Source organism: Carassius gibelio, chromosome B25 (genome assembly GCF_023724105.1).
Source record: "Carassius gibelio isolate Cgi1373 ecotype wild population from Czech Republic chromosome B25, carGib1.2-hapl.c, whole genome shotgun sequence".
In the NCBI taxonomy this organism is placed as follows: Eukaryota; Metazoa; Chordata; class Actinopteri; order Cypriniformes; family Cyprinidae; genus Carassius; species Carassius gibelio.
In genome coordinates this window covers 9004254-9024013 of record NC_068420.1, presented here as the reverse complement: position 1 = coordinate 9024013, position 19760 = coordinate 9004254, and the positions used below count along the sequence as shown (strand labels likewise).

The window sequence follows — 19760 nt, the reverse complement described above, 5'->3', positions numbered from 1 at the left end:
TTCGCCATTGATTTCCAGGTCACAGAGCCCACCAGTTGAGAACCATGATGATTGGAACAGCCTAAAAAAATCCATCAAAGCTGAATTTAATCTACATTTCAGCATAAATGGACCATGCAAGTAGCACAAATCCTACTGTAGTCGCATATAACTCAGCTGTCAAACACGACCTTCAAGCTTTCTACGTACTCTTCCAGAACACTTCATTTGTATTAGCATGTGTGTGGCGCGTCCAAAGCACGAGGTAATCAGCATCAGTGACAGGCCAACACAAACGATGACACAAACGAGCCACTTGCCACCTCCAGACGTCCTCTTCTCCTCTACCAGCATAGAAGCGCCAATCAGGACTGAACGCACTGCCTACACGTTCCTCAAGCATCTACGTTGCCAAACCCTGTTAATATCCATCAACATAAAAGGGAGACGCCACCTCTTTCAGAAATGTAAAATGAAAGTAATGCTCTCCTTGGCTGCGGCTTACATACACTGGAACTGATTACCAGTGATTTGTCACCGCTGGCAGGTCCCCGCCATCCTGCTTTCACTTCAGACCACAATAGTGTCTCTAAATTATCCAACGTACTGGTATTTTTAAAGAATGATGTTTACTTGCAAGTATCAAAAGTGAAAATGCTACTGGTGGACTTTCTCTATTCAAAATAATAATTTCTAATATAAAAATGCTTGATAAAAACACCTTTTTGTTGTGCACGGCTGGGAAGAGAGGCATTATCACCTGTGTGAATTGCATAAGGTAGATCAGAAGCAGCCTTGTCTTGAATATTCATGTTTTGCTTATTCATGCCAGCAGGGCACACGGATGATCTCGGGGGAAGATGGAGTCATAGGAGCTTGTTTAATATTTCCCTTTTGTTTGGCGTGGAAATTATAGAAAATTAAGCAAACACAGAGTCGTTAAATTTCGATCGACACGCTCGCTTGTGAATTCAAATATTCATAATGAATTAAAAAAAAAGGGTCATTTCATATTCCCTTTTTAATAAGGACTGAGTTAAGGCTTAAATTAATATACAAAGACGTGGGTTGTGCAATGTCCGATGGCTAATAATAATCAATATCAATAGGCAACATTGATTGTCAGTTTGAAAACTGGTATTCATCCCACAATAATTTCCTTTCTTAATAAATAAATAAATGAAGCATGGGCACATAGAGGGAAAAACAGAGGCACTTTCAAAAATCATTTTGTTCTTGTAACTAAACAATTCAGTTCATATATAAATAATAAGTTGACAGAACTCCAGAGCAAATGGGGACGTAGGCTTGAGTCAAGTCTGTTAAAAATTGTATTGCATGCTACCAACAGCTAGAAATCTCCCTCTTGCTCAGTTATGTCATGTGTGAATGTTCTGCACTGAAAAATGCATTCTTCTACATCTAGTGTAAAAACAGTTCTACACACCAGCACACATGACCACCCACACATGCATGCTTGAATCTTTAAGAATGCAGAGGTTCGTTTCAGCTTAGAATAATCACGTCAGCCGCCGTCTACGGCCAAATGGACACACCGTGGAATTCAAATCAATTTCATGTAAAATACACAGGTTTCAGCTTCATTTGAATAAGCATGCAAGTATAACGCAACGCCTCACTCTTCAAAGGCATCTCATTATAGTGCTTTTGTTGAAAAAAAAATATGAAAGTTTTGGCTTGTAATTTATTAATCCTTCTCTTTTTGTGCTTACAAATTCCTCGTTTTTTTCTGTTGCTGCAGTGCAGTGGATTTTGTGATGAAATGTTTTCCATAACGGTAGAAAAAATAAGATCAAATATGTTAAATTATTCACATTTTGGGTTTAAGCCACTGCTGGCCTGTAACAATAGCCTATGCTCCAAAAAATAATTATGCAGCTCACATTCAAAACTGTCACAAACACTCCACTGAATACTTGTTTGGTTTCACAAAAGAGATGTTAGGAGTTAAACAACTATGACAAAAAAAAATTAACGAAGCCCAAAGTATACTTTGCGTTTTTGTATGTGTACACGTGTATACTTGAAAACATACAGTAGCCTTTCAAAGTATACTCCATTTGATGTTGTGCGCGAACACTGATGGTCAACACATGCAATCATCCATGTCCAGTGTCTACTCTATTTTTCCCCATAATTTATGACCGAAAACATATACTTGTGAACTCTTTTAAACCAAAACTGTTCTGTCCAGTCCTCTCTAGCTCACAAGCTCTTGTCAATGCAGCCGTCTGTTGTTGTTGTAGTCTTTGCTATTTTGTTGATGTTGTTTCATCTCTTTAGTTTAGTTTTCTACTGTCAAACAATGGCCCGGGACAGTGTTGCCACCTCGTGGGAAAACAGATTACTGCAAAACAAATTCAACGTGCATGTGCGAATTGTGCCTACAAAAATTGGGTGGTGCACGGACTATTCTGATGACGAAATGTGCATACAAGTAAAAGTGAAGCATACTTTGGGATGAAAAGTGACATAACTCCAGTACTCGAGAGGTGCTAAAATTGCGGTGGCATTTAACTACATGTTGGGTAGCCTGTGATCTACAGGGTTCTCTTAATAATGTAATTTGAGAAAGTAATAAATAAATCAGTCTAGTAATCAACTATAAACAAATGTAGATAAATAATTAAAAAAATATACATTGTTATATTTTTTTTTACTCCGTTATTGATTAATTTACCGTATGTTCATAATTAAATGAGTAACCTGATTGTTTACATTGATGTTACAAATAAAGTACTTGTTTAGAGTATGTTTAAGGTCTTAAACTCCAATCAATTGTCATCTCAAGCTTCTATTTCCAGTCAAATCTGAAACAGAAAAGCCTTGTCTGATAGTAGTATGTGCACCAGCAATCTGTCTACGTCTACATTTGGGTTACAACACCACGCTTCAATTTGCCTAGGCAATAAAGACTTACAGTTTCATTAGGAGCATCACGTGTTCCTGACATGAAGTTGTCGCTTCACATTTACGACTAGCGGAGGTTCTGTTCTGGTGGGTTAACTGGGGTTGCTGGGTATTCATTTGGCTCTTTTGATGCAAACAGAACAGGCTAACATCTAGATAATAATTTCTTCTCATCTCAGCAGTAATACTGATCCCTGTCTTAACATGTGGAGATGAAAGCGACGCTAAATGTGCAAGTGTTGTTGCTACCTGCTAATTCCTGACACTCATCTGCTAAGTCCAAGTAGCATCAAAACAACTAGTAGGACAAGGATTAGACTCTTATTTTGCCCTCAAATGAAATGCAACCTAAGCTCCATCTGTCATTTGGGAAATGACAGTTTTATCGTATATTTACACTCCTACATTCGGCTTTTGCCTGGCAATCACTGGATCAGTGTTTAGTCCCGGGAAGTTCTATATGAGTTGAGGGGGATAAAGTGAAGTGCTTCGCTTACTCATAGCACTCAGTGTTATCTTGCCCGGACAGCATGGCTGTAATACTGGCTTATGTCTGGCTGCATAAAAATTTAAACATACGTGGCAATGCTATTGTACAGTTCAGGTGATTTTGCCAGCCGAGGACAGAGCATTTTGTGAGGCCTGCAGTTTTTTCCAGATATACCTCACTGTGTCTTAATTTGGCCCTAGGCAAGAGTTGGCATAGGAACAGAGCTTCCTAAGGCCAAAAATGGGCCACACTCAATGTAAAACATGAGGCAATGGCCACATGCGGAGGAAAATTATGAATAAATAACACCTGATCTATCACTTCAAGTCATTTCTGATACAAAAAATAAATAAAGCAGAATTTGCTTCACTATGGTGTCTTGTTTTAGGAGAACTCTCTCTTTAACATCACAACTTTATTGTCATTGTTTATTGTTTGCCAACTTCAAGTATGAAGTCATTGAGTTTCTTGCTAACTTTTCCGTCCACATTACTTGAAGGGGTATTAATAGTGTGTATTCTTCCAGGATCCATACTAAATTATATTGTTAGAGTTTTGCAGGTCTGAAAGAATTAGCAGGCCACCCTGGAGCAAAAGCAACTGAGAAGTTCTTCTTCCTGCCTGGTTATAATGAGCATTGCATTTTTAACATTAATTTGGTCCCACCAAAGAGAGAGAGAGGGGAAAATATTCACATTGTCATTTAATTTTATGATTTCTTATGACCCATCTATGACCTCCATGGTTTAATTGACAAGTTTTCACCAGTAAAATAACAGGGCCTTTTCAAATTAGCTCTTGAATTTGGGACCAGGAAAAGCACAGCATGCTCCAAAACTGCGGGAGAGTAATTGAGTAAAACGACAAGGTTTGATCAAAACCGAGGGTGCCTATTACGGAAAGTGTCGGCTTACAGTTAAATCTGGTAGAAAGGCGCACACAGTGAAAAGCATAGACTGGTGGACTCTACTACATACTCAATACTACATGCCCAAAAAACACAATCAAACATAAAATCATTCACATCACTAATGTAGACTACAGTGCTTAAATCAACTAATGGGGAAAAAAATTAAAAAGAAAATAAGCAAATAAAGGAATAAATTAATTAAAAACAAATTAATAAAAAAAATTGAATAAATAAAATGACCAAACAAGCCAATTAATTAAATAAACAAATAAATAATAATAATAATAAACAAAAATGTGCAAAAAAACCAACATAATTAAAAACAAATGAATCATTTTATATTAAAAATAAATTCCTAAACTGAAAAACAAAAATAACCAAAATTAGACAAAGTAACTAATACAAACAAACAAACAACAAAAGAAAACAAATAAATGATAATAAACAAATAAGCAAATAAATAAGAACAATAATAAACCAAAATAAATACAATTATAAAAAAACAAGTCAATAAAATCAAATAAAAAGCAAATATAAAAAGCTAATAAAAATTAAGTAAAATAAACAGTTTATTTAAATAAACAAATTAAACAAAAGAAACAACGTTATATATTTTATAGTATATATTTTATATAAATAAACAAATGAAACCAAACAAACAGGGTGTGCCACAGGGCTCAGTTCTAGGGCCCTATTATTTCATATTTATATTATGCCCCTTGGACAAATTATTTGCCACCAAAGTTTTCATTACCATTGCTATGTTGACTATATTCAGATATATACTGCTTGCTGACCAGACTGCATATCTATCGTCACATGTCAACAAGTTAAAGACCTGGCTTAACTCCAATTCTTTCAGTTTAAACTTGACAAACAAAAACCTTACTTGTCAGTCTCGACTGTAACACAAAAACACATCTAATGCTCCCAGATTTGATCTTGATGCAACATCAATTATTCTATCTGCCTCTGTCAAAAATGTAAGTATCATTCTTGACTCCTCACTAAACCTAAGTGCCTATATTAGTAGACTCTTTTAGGCTGCATTTTTTTCCAACATCACTGTATCGCCAAACTCCATTCCTTCATCAGCCCAAAACATGCTGATTCACCAGAGGCTTCTGCTATATTTGATTGTTTGCTATATTTGACAGTTTAAACTTCTATTGTGATTTGGAATTGCACAGGTCTTGGACTTGGCTTTAATATAAACTAAACATATTAACCAACCAACAAATACATAAAGACCACATTTCCCTGCATTTGTAGAATGTTAGAGAATATACTGGCACATGCAGGATGCATCCACTTGGCTTAATCCATTTATTAGAATTATCATTCACGAGATATCATGTTTGCTTTCCATACATCAGCATGGTAGCCACGTCCAGAAGGGGAACAGATGCTACGTAATGAATCTGCATTAAATCCGCAAGAGTATTTATTAATACGGGTCATCGAAGAATGCCTGGTGGAATTTAGTCATAAGCTGCCGGACTGTGCTTTCCATCTGTTTACACCATTTCACCACACTTCCGAGTAGCTTCTTCTCCATCAGACAGCTGAGAAAGCCAGTGAGATGAGTGGTGAAGCATCTTCAACAGATAGAACATAAAAGGTCAGTTTGCTTATGAATAAATTCTTCCAGACGTTTACATTTTGTATCGTAGTTCTGACTGGCTGTGTGCAAGTGTGACGCTCAGCGAGCCATTTCTCAAGTCCTTTACACTCATATGTCCTAACAGTGATGATAATTACAACCCTCAAATACCTGCTGACACAGCACAGCCACATCGAAGACAACTAATACAAGCAGTTTATTAAACACACCTCCGCTTCTGGATTCATTGACCTGTGAAATTGTCATTGCCTCAACTTATGAAAGATGACGCTTCCTTGACCTCTTATGTCATGAGTCACCTTATGAACAATAAACAGGAGCTGCATAAAATGGCACGCTTGAATAACTACTGGTGTTCTTGCCAAACAATAGGGAGATTCATGAAAAAGGACGTCTGACTCATAAATTATTTTTAATTAAATCCTTTTTAATGGATCAGTTCACAAAACCAGTCTGAAAGATTCATCTGAATTATTTGATTTGGTAATTTATTGGAATAGGATTTGACTGTTATGGCAAAAAGCTAATTACAATAATGGCTGAGTAGCAGAAATGTTACAAATAAGTGTACTGAAAATATGTTTATGATTTGACTTTATAAAGGTTTAATCAACATGACTGAATGAACGAGTGAATGAATGAATGAACGAACAAACGAATGAATGAATGAATGAACAAACAAACCATTATCTTTTTATCTTTTTGTTTTTGTTGAAATAACATTAACTGAAATGTGTATAAAATGAAAACGTAAAACATTCGAATTTCACCTATTGCTTAATTTGTACTAAATAACTAAAACTTAAAATAAAATAAAAAATTATACAAATAATAGAAATTACAAAATACATAAAATACAACACTCTTAAAAATAATTTTATAAAATATTTATAAAATATAACTATAAATATTGGTATTAGTATGAATAAAATATTTTATATACTATCATAAAAATTATTAATAAAACTAAAACAATTACAAATAAATAAAAAGCAAATAAATTAATTGCAAAAACAAAATTAACAAACAACCCAAATACCCAAACAAAAATAAACGCTAATAAAAATGATATATATATATATATAAACAACAACTAAACAAAACCAAATAAACAAGAACAAATAACTGAATGGACTAAATAAATAAATACATTTTTACTTTTACTACTATGTATTTACGAGCTGAATCATGGATGCAACAAAATGAACTGACACATAAAACTACAATAGATAGCCTAACTAATAAAATTTAATAAGGCTAATAAAAAGCAATGAACAGTTTTATGCATTTGAAAGCATTTAATGTGCAATGCCAGGTTATTAGGGACAACATGATGAGGTAATTATGTAACCTGTACTTAAAAAAATATATAAAACCTTTAAAAACTGATTCACAGGAATAAATCAGACTTCCAATCACTACAAGGAGGGTGTTAAATGGAGGCCGGGGGCTGGTGACAAGGGCCTTGAGATTGGACCCAAGACCCCTTTTCTATCTCATCATGTCCCATCCATTGTGACTGATCAACTGCCCCAGGATACAATGTGTTACGTGGGCCTGGTTTGCTGGACTCTGGTGTAAACTAAATGGATGGAGCTGCCAGCACAATCCTAATCTTTGAGCCAACAGCAGGGCCCACAGCCTCTGGCAGCCAGACAAGAAAAAAAATGGACAGTTAAACCCAAACGAAATACACACTCTTCTTTTAGAATGGGGATGACTTGAATCAAAATAAGGTAAAAGGTATCTTGCATACCATCCAATCATAAAGCATCTCTCCAAGCATGAAAAGTTACATGCCGGTCGGTATCTTCGGTCAATTTCATCATCCTCCTTGTCTTTTTCCCCTCAATGACAAATGGACCATGCTGTGCTCTCTCGCAAAGATAAGCTCAGAATAGTATTCGCTCATCATCTTTTTCTGTCAGCTTTGATTCGGCCGATGCCTCACTGCGTGCTTTGAAATTTCCCTGTCTTCAAGCAATATCAAGTGTGAACTTTTGTAGAAGCAAACCTATATTCCTCCACATAAAAGTGCAAAACATAATCATCTTTTCTTCATACTGCATCTAAAAAAACACCCAATCCAACAGGGAACAAATGAATCACCTTGAAGTGTACTGGACAAGCTCAAAACTTGTATGTCGTGGTACTCTCGTGAACGCGCATCAAAGACTGACACGGAAGAGAAAAAATTGTTGAATAAAGTTGTTATTTTTGGTAATATTGAACCACTGATGTCACATGGACCGTTTTAACAATGTCCTTACTACCACACTGGGCCTTGAACGTGGTAGTTCTCTCGCTGTCTATGTAGGGTCAACGCTCTTTAATTTGTGTTCTGAAGATGAACAAAGGTCTTACAGGTTTTGAATAACATGAGGGCAATTAATATCAGAATTTTCATTTTTGATGCGATCATCATACATGATTGTGAATTATCCCTTGGGTCCCGTATCCCATTTTTGGCAGAGTTCACCAAAAATGAAAATTATGATATTGTTTACTTACCCTCTTTTCCAGGCATATGCCATTGGAACTGGAGCTTTCAAGCTTTAAAAAAGAACCAAAATTATGCTTCCCATTCCATTTCCATGTCTTCTAAGTCTGAAGTCATACAAAACCTTTGGATGAGAAACAAACTGATATGTCTGTGATGATTAGTCAGTGGAAATCTCAGCAACTGTCTTTGATCGTCATTGTGTATTCATTCAGAAAGTTGAATAGGTTTAAAATAACACTGATGGATAAGTTCACCCAAAAACAAAATGTTGCTGAAAATGTATTCACCATCAGGCCATCTAAAATGCAGATTAGTTAGTTTTAAACCAATGGAATTTTCTGCAGTGAATGGGTGCCGTCAGAATGGGAGTTCAAACTTGAATTTTGATGCAAGAGGACATCAGGAGGTGTTTTCACAGGAGGAAGCATTATTATAGATTATGGACTTGCATTGTGGCTAGAAGTGGTGGTATAAAGATTAAACCTTGGGGGGGGGGGGGGGTGAAATGCTATTTCATGCATACTGAGTTTTTTACACTGTTAAAGAGTTGGATTCCCATGCTAAACATGGACAAAGTTTCAACAATTAAGTTGTACGTTTGAAGGTACAACTTTGGAACAAAAATACTCCTTCCGGTTTGTCACAAGTTTCGGAAAGTTTTTTTTCGAGTATGGCTCTGTGTGACGTTAGATGGAGCGGAATTTCCTTATATTGGTCCTAAGGCACTTCTGCCGGAAGAGCGCGTGCTCCCATAGAGCAGAGCACAGACATTCACTGATCAGAGCGAGAGCGATTTGTCACTAAAGAAGTGTGTTTTTGGTTGCCAGGGCAAGACAACCCTGCACAGATTACCAAAAAAAAAAAAAAAACAGCATTAAGCGACCAGTGGACGGAGTTTATTTTTACAGAGCATCAACGGAGTTGTGCAAGTGTTTGTGTTTGTTCCCTGCATTTCGAAGATGCTTGTTTTACAAACAAGGCCCAGTTTGCTGACGGATTTGCATATCGTTTATTTCTTAAGGATAATGCAGTCCCAACGAAAAGGGGTCACGATCGTGTGTTTGAATCGCATGCGGTGAGAAAAACTGCTTCAAATATCTCTGTGTTGTTAACTTAGCTATCGGCGCGTAAGCACATCAAGTAAACAACATGCGATGTTGGCATCAAACTGCACTTTCCACATGTACACCTTAAAAAAAAAAAAAAAAAAAAAAAAAAAAAAGACGACATAAAGTGGAACTTAGTCATTTTCCAAAACCGCTAAGCAAATATAGATATACAGTTTCAATACATACCATAAATATACGCTGAATCTGACTGTTAGCCATGGTTTGTTTTGGATGATGGTTTTTTCCTCACCGTAATGTCACAGCTTCCAAACGCTCTCAACGCAAAAGCCTACTCGCGCTCGTGATTCTTTAGCTCCGCCTACACGTCACGCCTCCAGGCGCTCGTGTTTTTCCGGGAAAAAATGGTACAGACTATCTTTCTCTTATAAATATAATAAAACTAAAGACTTTTTGGAGTTATGAAGGATGCAGTACTACTCTATAGGTACTCAAGATTAACAGGATATTGAGTGAAAACAAGCATTTCACCCCCCCTTTAATGATGAATTTGTTTCTTACAGAGCTTTTCACTTCACAATACATTAATTGATGGACTGGAAAGGTGTGGGTTATTTGTGGATTATTGTGATGTTTCTATCAGCTGTTTAAACTCTTATTCTGATGGCACTCATTCACTGCTGAGGATCCATTGGTGAGAAAAAATGAAGAAACAAAGTCATCTACATCTTTGATGGCCAGAGTGAGTACATTTTAAGCAAATGTTATTTTTTGGGGTGCACTGTTGCTTTGATTTGGTGGGTTTGTGTCTGAACATAGTTATGGAACCAGTTGTACCTAAAGAGGACTTCACAATTCACTGCACGGGGCAGCAGCACTTTGCTCATTCGTCAGATTAACCAACATTTCGACCTGGCTTTCTGCATCTTTAATAACTAACACAGCTGCTTCCATGGAAGCCATTAGAATCTCATCGACATATTTTCTGTGGTAACCATAGATAATCAATAGTCCAGATTTATGGTCGCTTAGAAAAAAAATAATCAACATACATCAGCGCTCTGATAATAGGGGACGCTTGGTTTCAGTTCCAAGTGTAGAACACAAATGGATAGATTATAAAGCAGAAGGTCAGACGCTCGATACGGATCAAGCATCGCTCCCTGGAGATATTGCACTTCAAGGTGTTGGTTACGTTTAATTTACCTTGTGCGGCATGGATAGTGACATCTTTGTCTAAATAAATCAGCTGGGGTCTGTTCTTGTGTTCCCTCATCCGAATGGGCTAGTGGATGATCTTTACGCCTCTGGTTTCGACCACCGCAGCTCCAGAAAAGCAGTTAGATAGATGTCCTCAGGTCACAGCCATTCGTTCTTCTTCATTTGTGCATGACCTCTCCATCCCGCTCTATTTTATACCCTTTCATCGTGTGTTTCTCTTTTAGGGTGACATCCAGCAGCTTATAAACATGAGAGCTCACCGTGAGGGATTACCACACAATGAACGCCTCCACATGTGAAAAATGTGGCTGTTCAGTGGCCTGTAGGCCTGTCTGATGAGTTACGCCTCATGCTGGTCAATATCAAAAGGCTATTGATTGTTGACTCACATTATGGCTTCTTATAGTCTTTTAAAACTACAAATAAGGGCTAAAACCAACAGAAAACACTCTTCAAAAACACCATAATAAATGATAGTGGACTGAGCCTAAACAGTGGTGATGGTTATTTTCTAGTCAGTGAAAAAGAAAATAAATGAACATAAATGAACTGTAACCAAAAGAAATACATTTTCTGGACCAATGCAAGCACTATCATATAATCTATCCATAATGCTTTCAAGATAAATGAATGTTTAAAATCTTTCAAAATGTTTCATACAAAAGCCTGTTTCCATCTCAGGGAAAAGTAATACTAATAAATCCTTATTTATTTTCATTTTAATCCATTTAATTCTCATAACTGTGACTTATTTTCTTGCCATGAAGACTTCATATTTATAAAACAGAATTCTTTTATGATTTATATTATTATAAATGTGATTTCATACACTGCAATTCAAAGGTTTGGAGTCGATCAGATTTTGCCTCTTTTGCAAATCTATACTTGTTTGATCAAAACTAAAGAAAAACAGCAATATTTGTGCAAATGTAAATAATTTTGGCAGTCATTATTCTAGTCTTCAGTGTCACACAATGCTTTAGAAATTATTCTAATAATGCTGATTTAGTGATCAGGAAACATTTCTTATTATTATCAATGTTGAAAACTGTTTTTTATAAATATAAATTGATTTTAATTAATAGATTTGATGATCCAAACCATATTTAACAACAACATTTTAAGATAGGTTCTTCTGTTACATAATACTTTTCTTTACAGTACATTTTCCATGCTTGAAAAATTCTGATCTTTCAGATCATTTTTTAAATACTGAATGGTAGTTTATATGACAATGCTACTGGTTACCTTTTGCTGCTTTAATTTCTTGAAATTATGACTTCATATCTCAATTTTCTTATATTTGTGAATATCACAATATCACCCTATATCTTAAAGTTGAGACCATTTTAAACGTAAAAATTTCTCAAATTACAAACTTCTCATTTTGTAAATGTCCATTACACTTTTCCCCTGAGAACTATATCATTGTAACCATAATAGGGTGCTTAAAATTAAAGTAATGTATAACTTGACAAAATATTGTCTACATTTAATTGACATTTTACCAAGACAAAAACTGACAACTAAAAAGAAACTGTACAAATTAACACCATGTGGCCATCATCTGCACCAAAACCAAGCACCTCAGAGGAAGAAGAAGAAGAGGAGGAGTTGAAGATGGTGGGGGCTTGGCTGTGGTCACTGTTAGCCCAACGGAATGATGTACAGCACGGGACGATAACCATTTGTCTTCTACCTGTCTGCCTCCAGCCCACAGGGGCTTCCACAATAAGTCACTGTTGCATGCTGGACCGCCCCCATGCATCAAAACATTTTAATACAGCTCAGCCCATTTCCAACCATCAGGATTGGGATCGCAGACAGGAATCAATCCACGCTTTGGTGCCTTTTCACACAGCGTTATGTACCATGAAACGATCACGGCACTCCCATCGAGAACAAACATTGCACAAACCGTCTCATTGTGAGATGTTTTCGACCATTCTGTTGTTTTTTTATCCCGTCTAGGGAAAAACATTCGAATGAAGGAAAAAACAAACAACAAGGCCGAAAATGAGTGGCTGAAGGCTTTAGAAAACAGGCCGATAGGACAGATGGGGAGTGTGCTGGAGATTACAGTGATTGTTTAAACAAAAACTGTTTCCAGTTTTCCAGAGGGACAGCCGGGAAACAAATCCTTGTTAGGAGGGATTACTTCGGTTGGTTTTTGTTTTGGTGTTAGGGATGAAGGCCAGCGGGAAACTCCGCGGAGAGGGTAAATGCTATGAATTTTCTATCATACGACCTTAACCTAGGTCTAGCTAGGTAGATATTAAAGGAGACACATTATGCCCCTTTTTACAATATGTAATATAAGACTCTGGTTTCCCCAGAATGTGCCTGTGAAGTTTCAGCTCAAAATTCCCCACAGATCATTTATTATATTATTTATAAAATGCCTATATTGAATGGAAGCAGAAAACACGCAGTTTTTTGTGCATGTCTCTTTAAATGCAAATGAGCTGCTGCTCCCCGCCCCCTTTTCCAGAATAGAGCTGCACCATTACAGCTCGTACCTGCCAAAAAGCATCTTGCGTCTGTTGTATATCGGGCTGAAATCATGCAATTTAAACAATATTAGTTTAAACTTCTTATATACGGTTTTCTGAGTGCACACGTACAGATGTACAGACCCTTGCAACGTCACTAGGGGAGTGAAATCTGACACGCTCGTTTTTACAGAAGCTTGCAGAAAATGGCTTACCAAAACAAAGTTAATCTTTTTCAAATTTCCTTGGTTGGAAGATGCACCGGGACCCGATTATAGCATTTAAATCCTGGAAAAGTCCGATTTTCATATTATGTGACCTTTAATGAATGGAGGGAAATAGCGAGTAAAGTAGAGCAAGTGCAAGCCCACTTTCTCCTCAGAATGAGAAACTTACAATATAAGACATTCCTCTTCCTCTTCTGCAGCAGGTGCCCTGTTAGTCAAGGCAGCCAAAAACTTGAGAATAAAGCCAGAATCTGCGTCAGCACCAGCAGCTGAATAGGGTCAGGCCATCTCAAATTTCCTGTCTGCGGAGGGGCAAGGATACTTCACGCCCCAAGACTTCAACAGCCAGAGAAAGCGTACCCTGCCGGGGCCAAATATTTCAGCTTGTCTCTCGCTTTACGGCGCTGAATCATTTCCATTGACATGACAGTATTGTACTCTGGGTCCCTGACAGGGGTAAAGAATATCCCGGCCGGGTTATTTCATTACCTGAAAGCTGTCACCGGAGAGTTCCTGAGTGTCAGCAACAGGCAGAAAGTTGCAGAAGTGAATTAGTGCTCGGTGTGGCACTGGGCACAGCTGAAACTGACTCACCTCATCATGGTCACCGAGTACATTTGGGCATAGGCAAGACAAGAATAACTTGTATAATGGATGGCAAGTTACTTCAGACTGAACAGAACATGAGGTTTTGGTGGCACTTTATGGAGCCGCATACAATTACTAGTTATAAACAATTGTCTTGTGTCACTTTCTTTTGTCTTGTGGCAAATCAGAATTCACAAGAATAACACATTTCTTTCAGAAATAATCCATGCAAGGTTTAGTTCATAAGAATTTAGAGTCAAGCTATTGTAAAACAATGATGTAGCTTAGCTCAATAACATTAAATGGACATTTGTATTATTATGGCCACTTATGCACTATAGCTTATGTGAGTTCCATGTAATATTTCGAGCATTTGAGTCCTGGTAAATGTTTTTAAAGGACAATACAGATTTTTTTTTTACTGAGATCAACGAGAAGGGAAATATGTAGATTTTTTTTACATTTTTAGATTTTGTTATATTGAAACATAAAAAAGTAAAATAAATTAAAGCATAAAAATAAGTAAAATATTAATTAGTAATAAAATAAAATTAAAAATAAAATACAAATATACAATTTTATATATATACCACTGCAATAATAATAATAATAATGATAATAATAATAAGTTTAAAAATAAGTCTAAATTGAAAATATTAAAAAGTAAAATATTAAAAAAGTACATATTAAAATATAAATATGTATATATATGTATGTATGTATGTATGTATGTACAGTATTGTTCAAAATAATAGCAGTACAATGTGACTAACCAGAATAATCTAGGTTTTTAGTATATTTTTTATTGCTACGTGGCAAACAAGTTACCAGTAGGTTCAGTAGATTGTCAGAAAACAAACAAGACCCAGCATTCATGATATGCACGCTCTTAAGGCTGTGCAATTGGGCAATTAGTTGAAAGGGGTGTGTTCAAAAAAATAGCAGTGTCTACCTTTGACTGTACAAACTCAAAACTATTTTGTACAAACATTTTTTTTTTCTGGGATTTAGCAATCCTGTGAATCACTAAACTAATATTTAGTTGTATGACCACAGTTTTTTAAAACTGCTTGACATCTGTGTGGCATGGAGTCAACCAACTTGTGGCACCTCTCAGTTGTTATTCCACTCCATGATTCTTTAACAACATTCCACAATTCATTCACATTTCTTGGTTTTGCTTCAGAAACAGCAAGTTCTCAATTGGATTAAGGTCTGGAGATTGGGCTGGCCACTCCATAACATTAATTTTGTTGGTTTGGAACCAAGACTTTGCCCGTTTACTAGTGTGTTTTGGGTCATTGTCTTGTTGAAACAACCATTTCAAGGGCATGTCCTCTTCAGCATAGGGCAACATGACCTCTTCAAGTATTTTAACATATGCAAACTGATCCATGATCCCTGGTATGCGATAAATAGGCCCAACACCATAGTAGGAGAAACATGCCCATATCATGATGCTTGCACCTCCATGCTTCACTGTCTTCACTGTGTACTGTGGCTTGAATTCAGAGTTTGGGGGTCTTCTCACAAACTGCCTGTGGCCCTTGGACCCAAAAAGAACAATTTTACTCTCATCAGTCCACAAAATGTTCCTCCATTTCTCTTTAGGCCAGTTGATGTGTTCTTTGGCAAATTGTAACCTCTTCTGCACATGCCTTTTTTTTAACAGAGGGACTTTGCGGGGGATTCTTGAAAATAGATTAGCTTCACACAGACGTCTTCTAACTGTCACAGTACTTACAGGTAACTCCAGACTGTCTTTGATCATCCTGGAGGTGATCATTGGCTGAGCCTTTGCCATTCTGGTTATTCTTCTATCCATTTTGATGGTTGTCTTCCGTTTTCTTCCACGTCTCTCTGGTTTTGCTCTCCATTTTAAGGCATTGGAGATCATTTTAGCTGAACAGCCTATCATTTTTTGCACCTCTTTATAGGTTTTCCCCTCTCTAATCAACTTTTTAATCAAAGTACGCTGTTCTTCTGAACAATGTCTTGAACGACCCATTTTCCTCAGCTTTCAAATGCATGTTCAACAAGTGTTGGCTTCATCCTTAAATAGGGGCCACCTGATTCACACCGGTTTCTTCACAAAATTGATGACCTCAGTGATTGAATGACACACTGCTATTTTTTTGAACACACCCCTTTCAACTAATTCAACTAATTGCCCAATTGCACAGCCTTAAGAGCGTGCATATCATGAATGCTGGGTCTCATTTGTTTTCTGAGAATCTACTGAACCTACTGGTAACTTGTTTGCCACGTAGCAATAAAAAAATATACGAAAAACCTTGATTATTCTGGTTAGTCACATTGTACTGCTATTATTTTGAACAATACTGTATGTATGTATATAAACTCGAAAGAATGAACTCAGAAACACAAACATGCGCCCTCTGCACTCTGGGCTCTCTTGTTTTTGGGAGGTGTACATTTGCTCTGCCACAATACTTTAGGATCGATATTTTCATGTTCTGAAGGCTTCAAGTGCCAGTAAAACCAAGTAAAAATGCATATCGTCCCATTGGAATTATAAGGTTCTATCTGACATTTTTGTCAAAACTGAGTTATTTACATATTTTTATTCTGTGACAATTTATTTACATTATGTGATGTTTTATTTTAAGTTGTGTACATTTTGGGATTTTTTATTGAAAAAACAAAAAGGTTCTATCTACAGAAGTCTATGGAACACAAAAACTTTAAAGCTCAATATCTCAAAACTACTCAGAACGCAGATAGAATCTTATAATTCCAAGGGGACGATATGCTTTTCCAAACAGCTGTAATTTTCGCTGCATTGCATGTAGGCGTTCTGTGCATGCGCAGTGTGAAACACAGGACGCTATAACAGGAAGAAGCTCCAGCGTATCAACTACCAAAGTCGTCTCTGTTTATCGAGCTTGGCATGAATGTATTTGAGAGTAACTGGGGTAAAACCTTAAGCTTCTTCTGTGTTTTCGTCACGACGCTCGCCGCTGTTTTTTTTACTATCTTGAGAATTCAGAGATCGACGAGACTTTCCTGACCTGAATAATTTGTCACACTGCGCATGCGTGAAATGCGTTAAAAGATTTGACGTAATTAACGACAAACAACTAATTGACGTCGTTAACGCTATATTTTTGACAGCCCTAATATATATATGTTCATATTTTAAAATTAATTAAAATATACACACAAATATATTAAAAAAAATCAGACTGGTCTGGAATAATAGAAAAAGACAAAACAAGGAATCATCATTGTTATGCTAAACTGTAAAAATACACAAAATATCACTTCAAATGGTGACCAGATCTAACTGTTGTAGGCCTACTGTATAATGCAGATAAGTAAACAATAATTCTAAAATAAAATAAAAACACTATTTCCCACTTCAGGTCTTGATTAGATGGTTGACTTTATACTCAAGTAGATAAAACATTCAGAATGCACACCCAAGTTGTAAAACTCTCTACACACAATAAGAGGTGCCAGATCAACCAATCACAATCTAGAATCTACTCACCAAGCTCATTTCGTAAACAAACGTTGCACAAGCACAGAGAGTCGTGTCATCTTCTCGAAGCCAATATTCTGGAACATGCCATGGGGATAACACAAAACACTCAAAAGCGTTGGCATGTGCAGCTCGCACGCACAAAAGAGACCATTACCTCTAAAACCCTCCTTACAGGCCGCTGAAAAGCCTTTAAAGTTCCCTCGACTCTCCAAACCAAAATTATACATCACAGTCTTCGAGTTTCCACTAGTAACAGTGGTCAAACAAATTCAATTTCAGGCATAATTAAACTTCATCTTGCATCTGAACTAACAAAGCATGATTTACTACTTGTTTGTTGGTCTGTTTTACAGAGTCTTTATTCAAGCAAACAATCCCATCGCGTTCTTATCCAGCACCATATCTGGGTTGTTAGCCCACACAAGCATTGGCGGCTTATGAAAGACCTCATCTAGTTATTCGCCACGGTAAGAGAAAGCACTGGCAGATCCCCTCTCAACTGTGCTGAGCACAGCCTGATCCTTGCCAGATGTTGAGCCGATGATTTATGCGAATTGCCCTAAATGATTGCAATGTGCCAAGCTGACGCTGGCCTGGGGAATAGGTGTGGAATACTTGTCAAATATGTCCAATAATCATTGAATCAGATACGGCTGTCCTCTCCGGTGAATGCAAAATACTTGGCTGTGGGAAATTAAGGTAGAAATAAAATGTTTGCTTTGTGGCCTAGCAAAAATATTTTAATTTGTGTTCTGATAAGAATTAATGACAGATTTTTATTTTGGATGAACTATCCCTTTAAGTCTAGATTTATACCAGTGGGCCAATGAATTTATCAATGCTTCATGTTTACCACTCCAGCTTTTAGTACAGTATGAGCAGGGAAGCTGATCAGGAACACTGGGAAACGACGCTGCAGGCTATGTACAGCTGATGTGCAATTTGTATGTGAGTTCATGATGTCGGAAACCCAATTCTATTTGACATTACAGAGAGACGCTTTTTACAACAGCCTTGTGATGAATACACCCAGAGATGAAAACATTAACCTTATAAGGCCTGAGTCTGTTCACACCTCTTGTTTTGTCCCATGCTAAACCATAGCAGGTATTGAGCTCTGTAATCTCAACCCCCCAATGTGTCGCTAACCAAGATAACACCAGACGCAAAACTGCTGTCTGTCACAAGTCACATCCGCTTATTTCTCCTTGTCCCTGCAGTCATTGTCCCGAATTGTCTTTTTCCAATTTCAACAAGAGAATCTCACAGATCTGTGTATGCTAATGCTACATGCTACATAAACAGCACCAAGAGAGCTTAACTTCACACCTTTTATCTGCAAACTAAAGAAATATATAAAATATGCAAACTTTAAAACATTTAATATTAATAAATTGTAAAACTAGCCACAAACAACAGCTGCATTGTAACATTGAGGTAATGGCTGCTGGAAGTTCAGCTTTGGCATCGCAGGAACTGACATGTTAAAATACATTAAAACAGAAAACAGTTATTGGAAAATGTAATCATTTCATAATATTCACATCTCCCAACTGTTGCAGTCAACAAAATGATGAACGGATTGTCCTTTTCCAATTTCAACAAAAAAAAATCACATAGATATCTACGTGAATGCTAATGCTACATGCTAGATAAACAGCACTGAGAGATAAACCCACAAACTTTTTAACAGCAAACTCAAAAAAAAAAAAAAAAATTTTTGATTCTTCTTAGAGGTTCCTGTACACATTTGGGAAGTTTAAAATAAATATTGTAAAACTAGCCACAAACAATAGCTGCATTGTAACACTGAGGTAATGGCTGCTAGAAATTTAGATTTGCCATCACAGGAATAAATCCCATGTTAAAATACATTAAAACAGAAAACGGTTATTAGAAATTGTAATAATTTTACAATATTCGCATCTCTCAGTTGTTGCAGTCATTAAAAGATTGCTTTTTCCAATTTCAACAAGTGAATCATACAAATCTCCAATGCTAATGCTACATGCTACATGAACATTGCAAAGAGCGCAAAACTTCACACCTTTTATTAGTTAACTCAAAACAAGTGTACATCTGCTGACTTCTCAATGCCTCCTGTATACATTTGAGAGGTTAAAAATAAATATACTGAAAAACTAACCACAAACAGTAGCTGCTTTGTGTGTTTCTGAAGTAAATAATAGCCTGTATATAATGCTAATTTTATATATATAT

The 19760-nt window shown here is 36.6% G+C and overlaps 1 protein-coding gene across 2 annotated transcripts in view; it reads right to left on the bottom strand.

Annotated features, from left to right (window-relative positions):
- The window catches only part of LOC128014194 (cytosolic carboxypeptidase 4-like), a 191371-nt gene that overhangs the window by 47951 nt on the left and 123660 nt on the right, over positions 1-19760 (bottom strand). The window lies entirely within an intron of this gene.